Raw genomic sequence first — 14,539 nt, 5'->3', positions numbered from 1 at the left:
GAGGCAGAAGGCCGCCCACCAAGAGCCAGGGTCTGTCGGAGGTTTCTTCCGTTAAAGGGAGTTTTTCCTCCCCACTGTCGCCAAGTGCTTGCTCAAGGGGGATTTGTTGGGTTTTCCCTATGTAATAATATTGATAACAGTAAGGTCTAGACCTTACTTTGTAAAGTGTCCTGAGATGACTTTTGTTGTGATTTGGCGCTATACAAATAAAATTTGATTTGATTTGATTTGATGGTGACAACGAACCAACAAGAACTGTTGATGGGGTACAATGATTAAATTATAATTTTAGAAGTCTTGTAATTTTCTTTTTAAATCTTTGCATTTTTTCCTTATAAAATGCCAAACACTACATTTCCTGCAGCCAATGCTTTTAGGAGCCAAATAAATGAAGAGAGAGTTACCATACAAAAAGTCTTCTCAGGCTTTGTTTTGCCTTTCTGCAGTTGTCTGTTTTTAAAGTTAGAAAAACAAAATCATTTGAAATGAAACCTTTAAAATAAAGAAGGTTGTTCAACTTCCGGCCCAACTAGTGCAAGAAAAAGTAATGGCACTATTTGCAATTACCCAGTTTTCTGCATAAATTGGTCATGAAATGTGAGCCTATTTTTACCAAAGTCACAAATTTCAACAAATACAACATTTTTAAGCTGATAAAACACAGTCATGATCTTTCATGTCTTTATTGAACATACCCATTAAACATACAAAGTGATTGACTGGACTCCAGGTCTGCTAACACCTGACTCCAGTTGACATTTAGTGACATCAGAAACCTGGTGTTTCTTTTTGTATGTTTAGCAGGTGTTTTCAATAAAGATACAAAAGATCATTACGGTGTTTTATCAGCTTACAAATATTGTTTGTTGATATTTGTGACTTTGGTGAAGATCAGATCACATTTCTTGACCAATTTGTTCAGAAAATTGCAAACAGCGCCATTACCTTTTCTTGCAACTATATAAGATTATCAATATGTTCTTTTAACAGTCACAGTTTGTATTCCTTCCACATGTTTAATATTGTTTTCCCACAGCAAGGTTCAATTACTTTTGGTCTACTTACTCACTTCATATTCTTAGCATTACAAGTTCCCATATCACATGTATGTAGAGGAAGTTGTATATTGGGCCACAGCTGGATACCAAACTGGTTATGAAGCTAGAAAATCACACTTGTATACAAAATCAGATGTAAAGGCACGGAGCAACCTTCCCCCTTTAGCTGATGAACATGAAAACAGCCTTCTGTGCAACAGAGATTTAAGAGTGACAATGGGCAGCAAATTTATCACAAAACAACACAGTGTTGTGTTGTTTTGCATGTGGTGGAAAAAAAAAGCATCTATGCATTTTTCAAAAGTGACTCACCTAATACAATTAACCAATTTGTGGAAGCCACAAGAGAAACAATCTCGTGTGCTTTCTAAAACGGGTTATTTCCTGTGAAACGGGTGTTTAGTGAGAAAGAAAATTATAAAACCAAAAGGCAGTTTAGGTGTGATCAAGGCATTCTTTGTGCTAAAATGTCAAGATCCCAGAAGCCTAAAACCCAAAGACCAAAAGCACACATTGGCGAAACACACTGATTCAGCCAGAGAGTGTGTAAAAGCAATATTCTTTAGTCTCTCTTGAGTACAGAACTATTCAGTCTTGCACCCAAACTAATCTGATAATGTGCCATATATTCTCTCCCTCTGAGTGTTTTAATGAAGATTAACAGAGAGCAAAAAGATAAGTGTCACACTGAAGGGTGCCACTAAAGTTTAGAAAGCTGGAAAACTGGGTGCAGCATGTGTGACAAGGCGTACACCAAGCATGAAAACAGCATTACGCAGGGATAAAGTAATTGCTGTTACCACAAAACTGTGAAATCCCATCAGAGAAGGAATGCAGTCAGCAAAACACTCACACATAGACACAGGTGAAAAAGACAGGAGTTCAGTGATAGCAGAGGGAAGCATCACTGACATGCCTGCGACAGATGAACGGGCTCAGTGTTTCCCTGGACACTGAATTATTTTTAAAAGAAGAATAACAGCAACTTGGTGTCAGGATAAAAGCACTCCACACACATTATGAGAAGCATACAGGTGTGTGTGTGTGGAAGAATGTGAGCCTTGAAAATCTTGAAATCATTTTTTTTGCTTCAAACAAATGAAAAGGTCCGTTGGTGAGGTGATTTCCAACCAATATTTCTCTTTGAACCAAGCTTGTGAGAAATATTCTGAAAGAGAATTCGAGTCGTTCGAAGCAGTGGTTAAGAACTCAACAGCAACAAACCATAAATCTCAACGTATAAGCCAGGCTGGAGAGGGAGCAAAACAACACAATTGATAAAAGCCAAAATCAAAAAATAGCAGTAAATTGAAGGACAAATAGTTGAAAATGACAAGCTCTAAAAATTGTGTTCATGTGTTAAGCACTTTGATAATCAGTAAAAATGCTGATCATGTAAAAGTAGGTTTAGTTGGCGATCCTGGAAAAACAGCAATAGGAAGCTCAATTTTAAAAATCAACCGAAAAATCCCACCCTTTCGTTCTCACTTCTCTCCAAAGCCACTGTTCCAAATCACAACGCACACTGAAATTTCAGAAAAAAATAAATCTACTACCCAAACAAAACAAACCCGACAAACCTGCCCATCAGACATACGGCCACCATAGTATCACTTTTCAGCCCCTTTTATTCTCTCGGTTGTCGCCATTGATCAAAAGCAACACCAATGTTAATTCTGGTTTTACTTCTCGCAGCATCCAACTTCTTTTTAGTTCTAACTTTCTCGAATGCAGTCTCCATTTGCAACTGAAAGCTGCTGTGGGTACCTTCTCTGCCACAGCTCGATAGTTTTAGCTATAAAAACAGAGCAGTAACACGTCTGCCTGCAACACCTTGTGGCAGACTCTTGGTTCACACAATAAGTGCAAAGGCAGAATGAACGCAAGTAGGAAGTTGACAGGCAGGTAGGCCATCCAATGGTTTTACTCAGACGGTCAGACCAACTAAAATTACCAGTGAAGCTCTTTTCTGGTGAAGCCTCAGATGACATTTTTTTTTCTTTATGTTGTCAGAGCATTTAATGTATTCATTGGCATCAGGATGAAACGAGAATTTCAAGAAATCTAACAAAAATGTGCTCTGAAATGAATCACCAGCCCTACCTTAGTCAGACATACAAAAAATCCATCATAAATCTCACCTGTTTTTTTCCCCCAACAAATCTATCCACTTGTTTCCCATGTTTTTCAGTTACAGTACTGCACTAATATGATGCCAGCTGTTCTTAACCAGTTCAGATCTTATCTCACCAATAGAGGTTTTACTGTTAATATTAGTACCTGTTTGTTCTCCTCAACTATCCTTTCCTGTGGCGTCCCCCAAGGATCCGTGCTTGGTTCTATTTTGTTCTCATTGTACATGCTCCCACTGCACAGCAGACGATGCTTTAGCACTTTCACATAGGAGTATTTGTGCAAACATGAGCATGAAAGACCTATTAGACTGACAGAGAAACACACGTCAGAGGTTGTGGATCAGTTTTCTTGTTAGTTGAGCAATACAGAGACAAATATGTCATGCGATCATAGAGAAATCTCCTATGCATACAGGATTCTTGAGGTTTATCCAAGCACAGTGTAGCATAGTCATACTGAGCACAGTTTCCCAGATCTGCCACTGCCATTTTCTCTTGTTTTTCTCTTGATTATGAATCTCTAAGTGCACACTAACATAAAAATAACACAAATTGGCAGAGCACTTGCTCAAGAAAAAAAAAAGAGAAAAATCTGACCTTATTAAAGAGGTTCTGCAAACCTCTTGTTAAAACTTGTTTTTTTTTTTTATTTGTGAGCAGACAAAACAGTAGAAAAGTGGTTGAGAGCACAAATAATTTCTTTTCCTCATTATTAAAGCAAACTCAGAAGTGCCGCCTCACACTGCAGAGTCATGTGCTCCTCAGCCTGACACTGTCAGAGAGAACATCAAGACACAGTAGTGTTAGAGGACTTCTCTTCTTGGTAAAGCTGCTCAGCACCTCCAACACCTCTCCTGTTTTTGAAAAGCAGGAGCTGTCGGAAAACTCAGTATTGGTCTCAGCCGAATCATGGCACATTCAAAAATAAGTTCCAACTGGGAAAAGGTAATGGCAAAAAAGAGATCTGTGGGAAAGTCGACCTCAAACTTTAATAAGATGTCACAACGATTAAAATTGAAGACTTTTTTGGGGCATTTTTATTAGAAAAGATTCAGGCACACCGGCCAATTTTATTGTGGTAATTTCCTGACTAGAATACATACAGCCAATGCAGAATGATATGCCTCTGCCTGGTATGTCACTGGTCACATACGTAGCTTCCACTATGATACGAGGTTTTCTTCGACACATAGTTTGCATGTATGACCTAATGTGAATGCAAACATACCTGCATTAATAATTCACAGCATTCTTTTTAAAATAACTTTATAATGTGTGTTAAATTATTTAAGGCAACATGACAAATAGGAAAATACTGTATGTATGGTTTGGATCCCTATGGCATGTCAGGGCTTCAAATTCAAACACAACCGCTTGCTCTCTACACAATTCATTTTACATCCACATCTAATCCTTCAGTGCTCGTTTTCTGTCACTGTCTAATTAGAAATCGAAGCAGATCCACCCCAAACCTTAGCATGTGTACTTTTGTTAGGATATTTCCAGGCCGGACAAGGCCTCCTGGCTTTGTGAATAATGAACATGTTGCAGTCAAATCCCGGTTGTGATAAGCCTTAGGATCTACTCTGTTTACTTGAGCACTAGGGGAAGTCCATTAATGTGCAATGCCTGCAGAGCAATTTTCAAACAATCCAAAGATGACTTAAAGACTAAGGATCAAATCATTTATGGCCATCTTAAGACATTTGGAGCAATTCAGTGAGCCATGCTGGGACAGAATTACAGCAGTGTAGGATAAGGATAATCACCTTTATTGGCCAAGTATGTTACACAAGGAATTTGTTTCTGGTACAGAACCGATGGCAGCCATCTGTGGCGCCACCTCAACCGATGGCTCTAACCATCAAGGGGGTTCAGTGTCTTACCCAAGGACACTTCAACATGTGGACTGCCGGCACCAAGATTCGAACCTTCAACCTCCTGGTTGGGAGACGACGGCCCTACCCACTGCACCACTCTCGCCTCCCCATTAAGATAGAAACCCGTGACGTTTTGACACACTGGCATGTGTCAAAACAAAGATTTGGATTCTAAATTTACAGATGGTTGTAAAAAATGTAACATCAACCTGTCCGTTGAATGCATCTGAAACAAACTCTTACTAATCCATTTAATCTGACAAACTGACTGAACTGCATGCATCACTGGAACTCTCAATCCCGCAGTCCCTTTTACCAGCCTGTCCGTTTGGTTTTGGCACATGTTTACTTAAGAATCATCCGGAACTGCTCCTTCTCCAAGCAGCCAGTCACAAAAAATATGGTATTTCCCTTGTTAAAGCCCAGATTCTTTTTAAGGTGTCTGATCAGTTGTGGAGAGCTGCTCCTCCCTTACACTAATCTCCCACTTTCCCTCTAAACCTTCCCTTCCTTTCATTCCAGACACCCATGGGTGTGGCGAAGCCAATCCAACAGCTTGAGCTGAGACAAGCTGCAGTCACTGTCTCCACGGCAACCAAGGGTAGATGCTGAGGTCTTTTTAGGCAGACAGTGCCTCTGTAATGCGTTAAAGTGATCGGCATGTAGCAGGTGGTGCGCCTTCCTCCTGCGAGGGCTAGAGTGGCCTGCAGGGCCACAGGGCCAGGTCAGAGCCATGCTGGGCTAGCTGTCAGCTCACATTAGCACAGGTCACAGAATTAACACATCAGGCTTTTTAGAGAGTGAGCGAGTGAGGTGCATACAGTTATTCACTTGAGTAAGAAGAGGCTCTTGAAGCCAAAGTCCAGCGACGCCCCAGCAGTCCTTCAAGAACTCTCCAGGAATGAGACATTTAATTTCACTGTAATTTACTTCATAAAACAATGATTACTGCATATTGCTAATTTAAAGTTAAACAGAAGTTAAAATTCCTGTGACAACTTAAAGTCACTAAAATCAGCTTATTTGAAAATACTGTATCTCTAGAAGGAACTCTGCTCCTTCTTCTCTGCTTCCTCACAAATGTTCTTCATTATAGAGCTTTGTTTTAATCCTCAAACATCGGCGTGAATTTAACCGAAAGGAGACTGTGCCACTTTTAAAGCCTCTGGCTTGAGTTTGGTAACAATACACCATGAGGCACTTGACCACACATCCCTGTACAACAGGAAGAGTTTCAGCAACATGAAGTCTGCCAACATGTTGCTCCCTGTCGCCAGCCACTCAGGTTAAACTACCAAAACCACTGGTAGAGGAAATCAATAGCTGTAGCCTGCAGCATGTAATCAACCTCTGAATACAAAGGTGCTTTTTAATGGATGAAAAGAGAGCCACTTATGCCTCACACTCAGTCTCAGTAACAGGGTGTAGTAGGTCAGCTGCTTTAAAGTTTATAGTAACAACTGAAACACATATCAGCAGACTGGCTACACTGTGTGCATATTAGATGGTCACTTAATTGTTTTAAGACAAATTTTTCTTAATTGATGTGACAGAGGGTGCTGCCAATCACTACCCAACTTAAAACTTTAGCTAACACATGTAAAGAAACTGAAAGGTGTCCTCATAAATATAGATAGATATGAAAACAAAATTACCATATTATTCACAGCAGGGAAGAGGAGTGGGATTGTTAGTAGCTCCTGCCTCTGAAAAACTACATGTGGTTCATGCCACTGCTGCAGACTCCACATATCCTTAGTGCAAATATATGAGCAAAAGCCGCAAGGCATGTAATAATGACTGAGCAAGTCAACACAATATGTTGTTATTATCATAACTTGGAAGCTACAGCAATCATTTGGGTGAGCATCAGGAATCACATGCTAGAACCAGTAGTTTGCTCTCTACAGCCCCAACACAGAGAAAAACAATGAAATTGTTAAAGAGATGACAACATCTTTTCTTGCTACCTAAAAGAGAGGAAGACAATCTAATCTGTTCCTCAATATCATGCAATGTTAATTGCTGTGCCTCTGGTAAAATGGCTCAGGACCTCCCTTGCGTCCTTTCTGCCAGTCCTCTTCAGTCTTTTCGCCTGCTGTGACATGATGCACTTTCATTAAAAGTCCTGAATGATTAGATGCTCTCAGCTCACCTGCAGGGCTCTTGGCACAAATCATCTTCTCAGAAAAAAGTGAAATGTTCTCAGCTCCACAGTTTGGGCTGAAGCTCCGTTCAAGAGCAAGACTGGGTGAGAATGGTTCTGCAACCACATACCAGGTAGGCGAGCTGAGAATATCTCCGATAATTAAGTTCTCTGTTGGCTTTTTAAATGCACAGATGCTCGCTGGTAGGTTAGATTAAGTGCTGAGGTGGTGTTATGTCCACGGGGAGCCTCTGTGTTGCTGCTGGATGAACCACTGCAGTTTATCCCATGTGAGCCCGCAAGCAAATTTATTGATTTTGGAGAGTTTCATTTCAGTGCATGTGGGGAGGGTGGTGGCATCAGCGGGACTACACACCTATGGGCTACAAAACTGCTTCCGTCTGTTTAAAATACAGTTTTTACATCCACTTTGACAGTATTATACTAGCAGCATTGTGTAAACACAATATAAATGTGAGAAGCACTGAAAAAGCTCAGATATATTGATCCAGATGTACATAAACCTTGACCACGGTGCCTCCACAACCCTGTAAACTTTACAGTCCCATTGCTATATTCCAGATGGGTTTTCCTTTACAACCTACTTCCACACACAAATCACTGGTCACCATTCACTTAAACCTGCCGGCATTCAAAGCTTAAGGTCACAGAAAGGAAAACACTTTTGTGTTGGCTTGGTTATGGATACTGGAGGTCAGAGACCAAGGAACAGCCATCCATTGACTTTTTTTTACAGAGGTTTCGCTTTCATTGGCATGTCCTGCTAATTAAGTACACTGTCATTTGTCTATTGACTGAGAGATGTTTAAATCTATGGTAAAGGCCACAGTGGAGAGATCACCACACCTAATAGGATTAATGTGACTAGCAAAAGAGAAAGACCAGAAAGACATAAGATGAGCCATGTTGAACATAAGATTGGTTTTAAGAATTACCGTTTTGGAGACTTGAGCAGTTTAATAGAGACACAAAGAATGATATAGTTAATGTGGTCTGGTCTTTATAGCCTAGGCCCACCATAATCAACATACACACACTCAGCAGCAAAGAGGGGATGACGAAAGCTGCGGTAATTGAACACAGCCTAGATTTTATTGTCGCTGCATTATTCACAAAGGCCACTGTGTATTATATCATCTCATGTGAGTGACTGCAGGGGAAACATAATGCTGCGCAGAGACAGTGTGGGTGAGGGAAACCCCGAGGCCATTTTTAAAGTCCATAACAGTGAAGTGGAGAAAGGCTTGCAAAGAGTGAATTACCCAGATAGCAATTTGAAAATAACGTCGTCTGCCTGCACATGGACTGTGCTCCGCCCTTTAATCAAACCTGCACAGTGATAAGACAGTGAAACAAATCGGGATGAACATTATAATCAGAGAAGGGGCTGAGAAACAACAAAGTGATGGAAGGTTAATAATAGGTATAGGAAGGCCCCAGACATCCCCACCTCTCCCATTATATAGAGAAGATATAAAATTAAATGGTCAGTCGATTCTGCGGTGCTGAAACTGGAATACCCATTCTATAAAGGATAAAAAAAATCTCAAGATACTGTATTAACCAATGAACAGAATAAGACTGTTCTACATTCAGTGAGAGCTACAAAAGTAGTATAAAAATGACAGTGAGTTGCCCTGTTCAGTCATATCATCCTTTTACTCTGATGTTGAAAAAGGCTTACAGTCATCTATAACCTGACAAGGACAGTGTTGTCTGCCCTGTGCTACCCCATACTCATCAGGAACAAACACCAAGTCTGGCACTTTGACATCAAATCTAAAACATCATTTCTGTAATGGTTTCAGTAAAACAAACTCAAAATTCAAAGACTGCAAGTGCAACTGGCCATTTGAATTTTATTCTGAAATGAATCTTCACCCCTCCCATGTCAAAACGTGTCCTTAACTATAACCCTACAAGGGATAATCATCAAACCAAAGCATCTGACAATGTATCGAAGTATTAATTTGGGATTTATATGGATGAGGAGGAGGCATCAGAACCACCACAAACAAATGAATCATACATTTATACACATTCATTTTAGCTTGAGTTTCCACAATGTGTCGGTACAGTGTGGTTGCTACTTAAATTTTCACACCCTGTGGAGGTGCTACCCTCGACCCTGATCATTATCTACTGACCATAAAGCACAACAGAGCAGTCACATGGTCACCTCATCGGCAGCATATCTGCACCACTGTCAACCAGCCCCCATCACCTCCAGAGGAGTGAGGCAGTGGTCACCTTATAATCAGACTGAATTTTGTTTTATTTAATTCATTTAGATGGACATCACTCTCCATCCTATGGAGCACTACAGCACAGTATGCGTCTGTCCAATGTGTAAATATACTGAGAAGGAAAAATAAAGAGAGTATGACACAATGTCAGTGGCTGAATGGGTCTCTATTTAGGTGATCGGTGCTGAGGCAGTGCCAGTTTAAGAAATTTAATTATTTGTGTAGAAATAAATAATTCTGACACTAGTTTTCATTGTGTCATTTTGAGTGCATCAAACTGACTCGTATTGTTACAGTACACGCCTACTAGCCATGATTCAGGACTCTACTATATTATTCTCTGGTTCTTTTTTGCCACCCAGATGAGCTGATAAGCAGCTATTTTAACCTAGCTAATTCCTACTGATATGTCCCTAATGACAATCATCCGTGAAGGTGTTCCTGATTCGCAGCACCAGCCCTTCTTCTCCAAAACAGGTCGAACATTTCTTGAGGCCCTATCGGTCCTAATAAACAATAACCTTATTATCTTTTAAAACTCTGGATGCGCCCGGATTGATGCAGTTACTCTTGCTGATGAAAACAAATGCTTAACAAGTCACTCTGCTTTGATTTGGAAAAGATAAATTATGAAAATCACAGCTCAGTATTCTGTCCAGCCACACAAAGGACTGAGCCTTCCAAGTCCACAATTGTTGGATAAATGAGACTAGGCCGCTGCAATACGCCAGGAAAAGGGTTAGATCATAACTGTATCAACAAACAGAGGTTGATTTCACTCCGGTCTATTGAAGGGAGTGGCTTGGCCTGTGGGTGTACCATACTCCACTTTAAAATGTCTGTGGGATCTACGCTGTACAGTGTATATGTGTACATATCTGTCAAATGCTACATTACACTACATTTTTGGTACCAAATCCCATGATACACAAACAGACAAACTGTTCCTTGTTCACACATGTCAACATACACAGGCGCCTCTTGCTTTCGAAAGCTCACTCGTGCTTTTAATCGGTGTGGAATCCATCAAAGGGGGTCAAACTCCCTTCCCCATCTGCCCCGGCCAGATTTTAAATGCACAAGGGATGATTAAAAAAAGACCAAGAAGATGGGACAAATGCCTACAACATACGCACTGCTCAAGAGATCGGTGGCAGGAAATAGATATGACAGGGAGGACTGTGTGTGTGTGAGTGTGTGTTGGTGAAGGCGTCTGGAGCATTTGTAAGCAATTACCGTGCGTCAGTGTAGCAAATAAAAGGTCAAGCACTTTGAATTCAATCTGTTGGTGGTGCATCAATTTGTTGTGTTTGTGCTAATTTGCATACGTCTGCCTTTTGTTGTTCAATCACTGTTCTTGAACACGTGACACAGGGAGGGTGGGGTTTGCTCCCACAGCCCAGTGCATGACTGTGTGTGAGCGTACATGTACGTCTGCTAGAGTGAGGTTCAGCTGCTACGGTACTGTATGTACCGCACACACCCCAAGTGTGCGTTTGCCTTTATTTTCTTGTTTGCGGTTGTGTGCGTTCATGTATATTTAGCCTACATGTCGCTGCAGATCCATCTGCATGTTCACACCCCAAACCAAACAGAAAACAGAAATAGTCCCACAGAGCAGCTTGAAACAGACATGTTACCCTCCAGATCAATCCGCCAGTCAGCAGTCCGAGTGTCACGTGATGAGTAGCGTCATCACGTTTAGCCTTGATAAAGGTGCAGAGCAAAGCCAGGCCTTATATTTAGCATTATCAGCTGCCACACAAATGGGGATTTCCAAGAGCTGAAATTCAGTAGATAGTAAGGGCTCACTAATACAATAAGTCAGGCAAAGCTGGGGCTATACGTCCCCCTGCAATTTTCTCTTTCCATTAAATTATTTTTAGAGCTGCAGCTAATATTATTTTCATTATCAGTTCATCTCTTATTAATTGTCTTGATTAACTGTCATACAAGATTTTTAAAAATGCTCACATTTTAGAGGCTGGAGCCAGTACCTTTTCTTTTTTTCTTCTTTTTTTTTTTTGTATTTTTGCTTAAACTCAACAGTTTGTCATTTGTAGAGTACTAGTCCAGTGCTTGTTTTGGCGAGTCCAACAGTCCAAAACCCTAATTTATTCCACTACAGTGATATTAAAACAGAGAAAGCAAACAAAAAAGCAAATCAAATTTCAGATACTGGAGCAATCAAATATTTGGCATTTTTGCTGATAAATAACTTAAGGTTAATTATTAAAACCTTCTAAACCTCAATATGCTGTAGAGCCAAAGGCACAAAAAAATTAACTACTGTACTAACAAAGGCAAAAAAAAACTCAGCTGAAGCCCAGAAGCTAATAATCTCTAAGGCAGGCTGTTCCCACTGGGAATAAACTGGAATTTAAGGTGTCACCATGATGGGCCAAGAAAACCAGTCATTCTGGTGTCACCTGATTAGTTATCCTGTCTCGCAGGCCTCCCCTCCTCCGTGAACCTGATTGGGCTTGTGAATGCGTGAGGTGTAGGTGCAGGAGTCCGCACTCATTGATGCATCTGAAGACGTAGCACCAAATAAAAGGCACTGTGTCATTTCTGCCCTCAGTTGAAGCAGCGTTCAAGGCAGGTTCAACTGGGGCCTCAGTCTAAACACCCCTGCATGGACGTAAGCATCAGGCTAAATGAGAAGTAGTACTTTTTAATCACCGTGCGCGGCCCTGTCATCCGGTTTTTCTGTCAAGCCCTGAATGCAAACACTCAGCCAGACTCGAGGTGCTGCTTTTACAGTTTGATTGAGCAGGGCTGGCCGTGTCTACAAACAAAGTACAGAGAACAGATGTTCGGACATACCCAGCCCCAAACAGCAGCTCTTCAGCCAAATTCCCCCTGCAGCCAAACTGCCATAAACTTCACAAATAACAGTTACTACTTTGAAGGAGTGAAGTGGAAACCTGCTCATTTCCCTCCTCTCTTCTTTAACGGTGGGCCAGTGGGATACTTTTGTAAAGAAGACTGGAGGGACAAGTAAAATGTATCTGACAATCTGTCTTAAAAGTTGCATGCCAACTTTGGTGTGACTTTGCCTTAGCATTGATTAGATTCCACAGCCTCATTCTTGTTATCCAGTTTCTTCTAATTAGCTCTGCAGTATAAGATTGTGGCTGTAATTGTATCTTCTATTGCTTAGAGGTGACAGGCTGTACTGTATAAGCCACATGGAAAACAATGCATTTCAGGCTGCGAGACTGAGAGAGGGGGGCCTTTAGGGCAAACACACTGCAGCCGAGAAGACTCAGTCACTGCATAACTGGACTAATTTGACAAAAACCGGGCAACAATTATATCTCATTTTTCAGGTAGCCCAACCCTGACAAACTGTATGGCAGCTTATTATGGGATAGGAACCAGAGAATATTGAACACAACAACACGGACAAAACAACTAAGAACCGAACCGAGAAAAGCCGAGGTTAAATGCACTCTAAGTGGCACTTACTAAACATGGGAAATCTCATTCGCAGATGCCGTTCTGTGATTTCAACGACTGAAAATACTACTTGTTTGAGCATATACACAACTATTATACTCAATGGGCCTATTTCATTGAAGCTGAAACCCCAGAGCGACAATCGGTTCGCCAGGTGGAGGAGCTCTGTGTGCACAGCTTCTCCAAATGACTCTTGCCAGAGCAACTCTAAGAAGTGTTGCATGGTGACGACATTATGTGACCACTTCCTGCATATATAATGGTTTACAGGGGACAACAGTCGTTGTCTCGCTCTGAACATAAGAACCTGTGTCACGTCAAAGAGACTCATGGCTAACACTCTGCTTGTGAACCCAGTCACATGGTCAAGTGGGATCAGAGCTCCAGTACAAACGTTCTCCCATGAGAGGAATCTACTCATTGCCCTGGCTGTCACGATGCAAAAAAAGCATGCAAATGCTCCACAAGCTCCATACTGTATTTAGTTTTTGTCTCCCTTTGGTCATCTTCGAACTTCATCTAGCGCCATCACCAGGTCAAATTTTCAGTCTGTCAAATGCTTTGGTTTATAATTAAATCCCTCCAGAGCTAGTGGTATGCCCATAGCCTCAGCTGTCATACTGTATTTAGTTTTTGTCTCCCTTTGGTCATCTTCGAACTTCATCTAGCGCCATCACCAGGTCAAATTTTCCCATACTGTATTTAGTTTTTGTCTCCCTTCGAACTTCATCTAGTGCCATCACCAGGTCAAATTTTTTAACAAAGGCATGCTTTGGTTTATAATTAAATCCCTCCAGAGCTAGTGGTATGCCCATAGCCTCAGCTGTGTTTTGTGTTAAATGCTAACTAGCTAATGTCAACATGCATACAAGCTAAAACAAGGTGACGAACAAGGTGAGCATTACCAGTTAAACCTCTACACGACAGCATCATCATTGTGCACCTATGTTAGCATGTTAATCTTAATGATTAGCTCAAAGCATTGCAGTGCCTACATACAGTCTCAAGAGCTGCTAGCATGGCCATAGAGTCTGTTTTGTATCTCGGGAAACTATTATCCAACTTAAACCTAATGACAAACCAACAGCAAAGAAGAACTGCTTTCTTATTCGTCTCATCCATGCTTCATGTTAACGTGCCACCTCTATTGCCTTCAAATGCCAAAAATATATCAGCTGACAGCCAGAGCAAGATACAGGGACTGTGGACACAGCTGTGTGGCAGACTCGTGAGCTCCCAAACTAAACAGACTCTGACACTTCTGGGTACATGTTTGCAGAGACTGGCGGTGAATACTAAAGGAACTGAATAACTTCATCACCATGATGAAGCCGCTAAGGCTTCAAAAGGCTCCCTACTTTGCAATTTAATTCAATTTGCCCCAGCCGATTTATAATTGCAAACTAGGAAGGGCAATCTGATAAAATGAATATCATTATGAGTTGGTAAACAATCTGAGAGGAACTGGGCTGAAAATGGCTGTACTGAGGAAAGTACTGATTTGGCATGGCTGGATGTAGTGGTGCATACTTCTACCTAACCAAACATGACAAATCTTACAGTATAACACCTCAAGGGTGTGTTAAAATTT

The 14,539-nt window shown here is 41.1% G+C and overlaps 1 protein-coding gene across 10 annotated transcripts in view; it reads right to left on the bottom strand.

The window, feature by feature from the left end:
* The window catches only part of ppfia2 (PTPRF interacting protein alpha 2), a 141,930-nt gene that overhangs the window by 71,098 nt on the left and 56,293 nt on the right, over positions 1 to 14,539 (bottom strand). The window lies entirely within an intron of this gene.

Source organism: Monopterus albus, unplaced genomic scaffold, assembly GCF_001952655.1.
Source record: "Monopterus albus unplaced genomic scaffold, M_albus_1.0 scaffold136.1, whole genome shotgun sequence".
In the NCBI taxonomy this organism is placed as follows: domain Eukaryota; kingdom Metazoa; phylum Chordata; class Actinopteri; order Synbranchiformes; family Synbranchidae; genus Monopterus; species Monopterus albus.
This window is presented reverse-complemented; position numbering and strand designations above follow the sequence as displayed.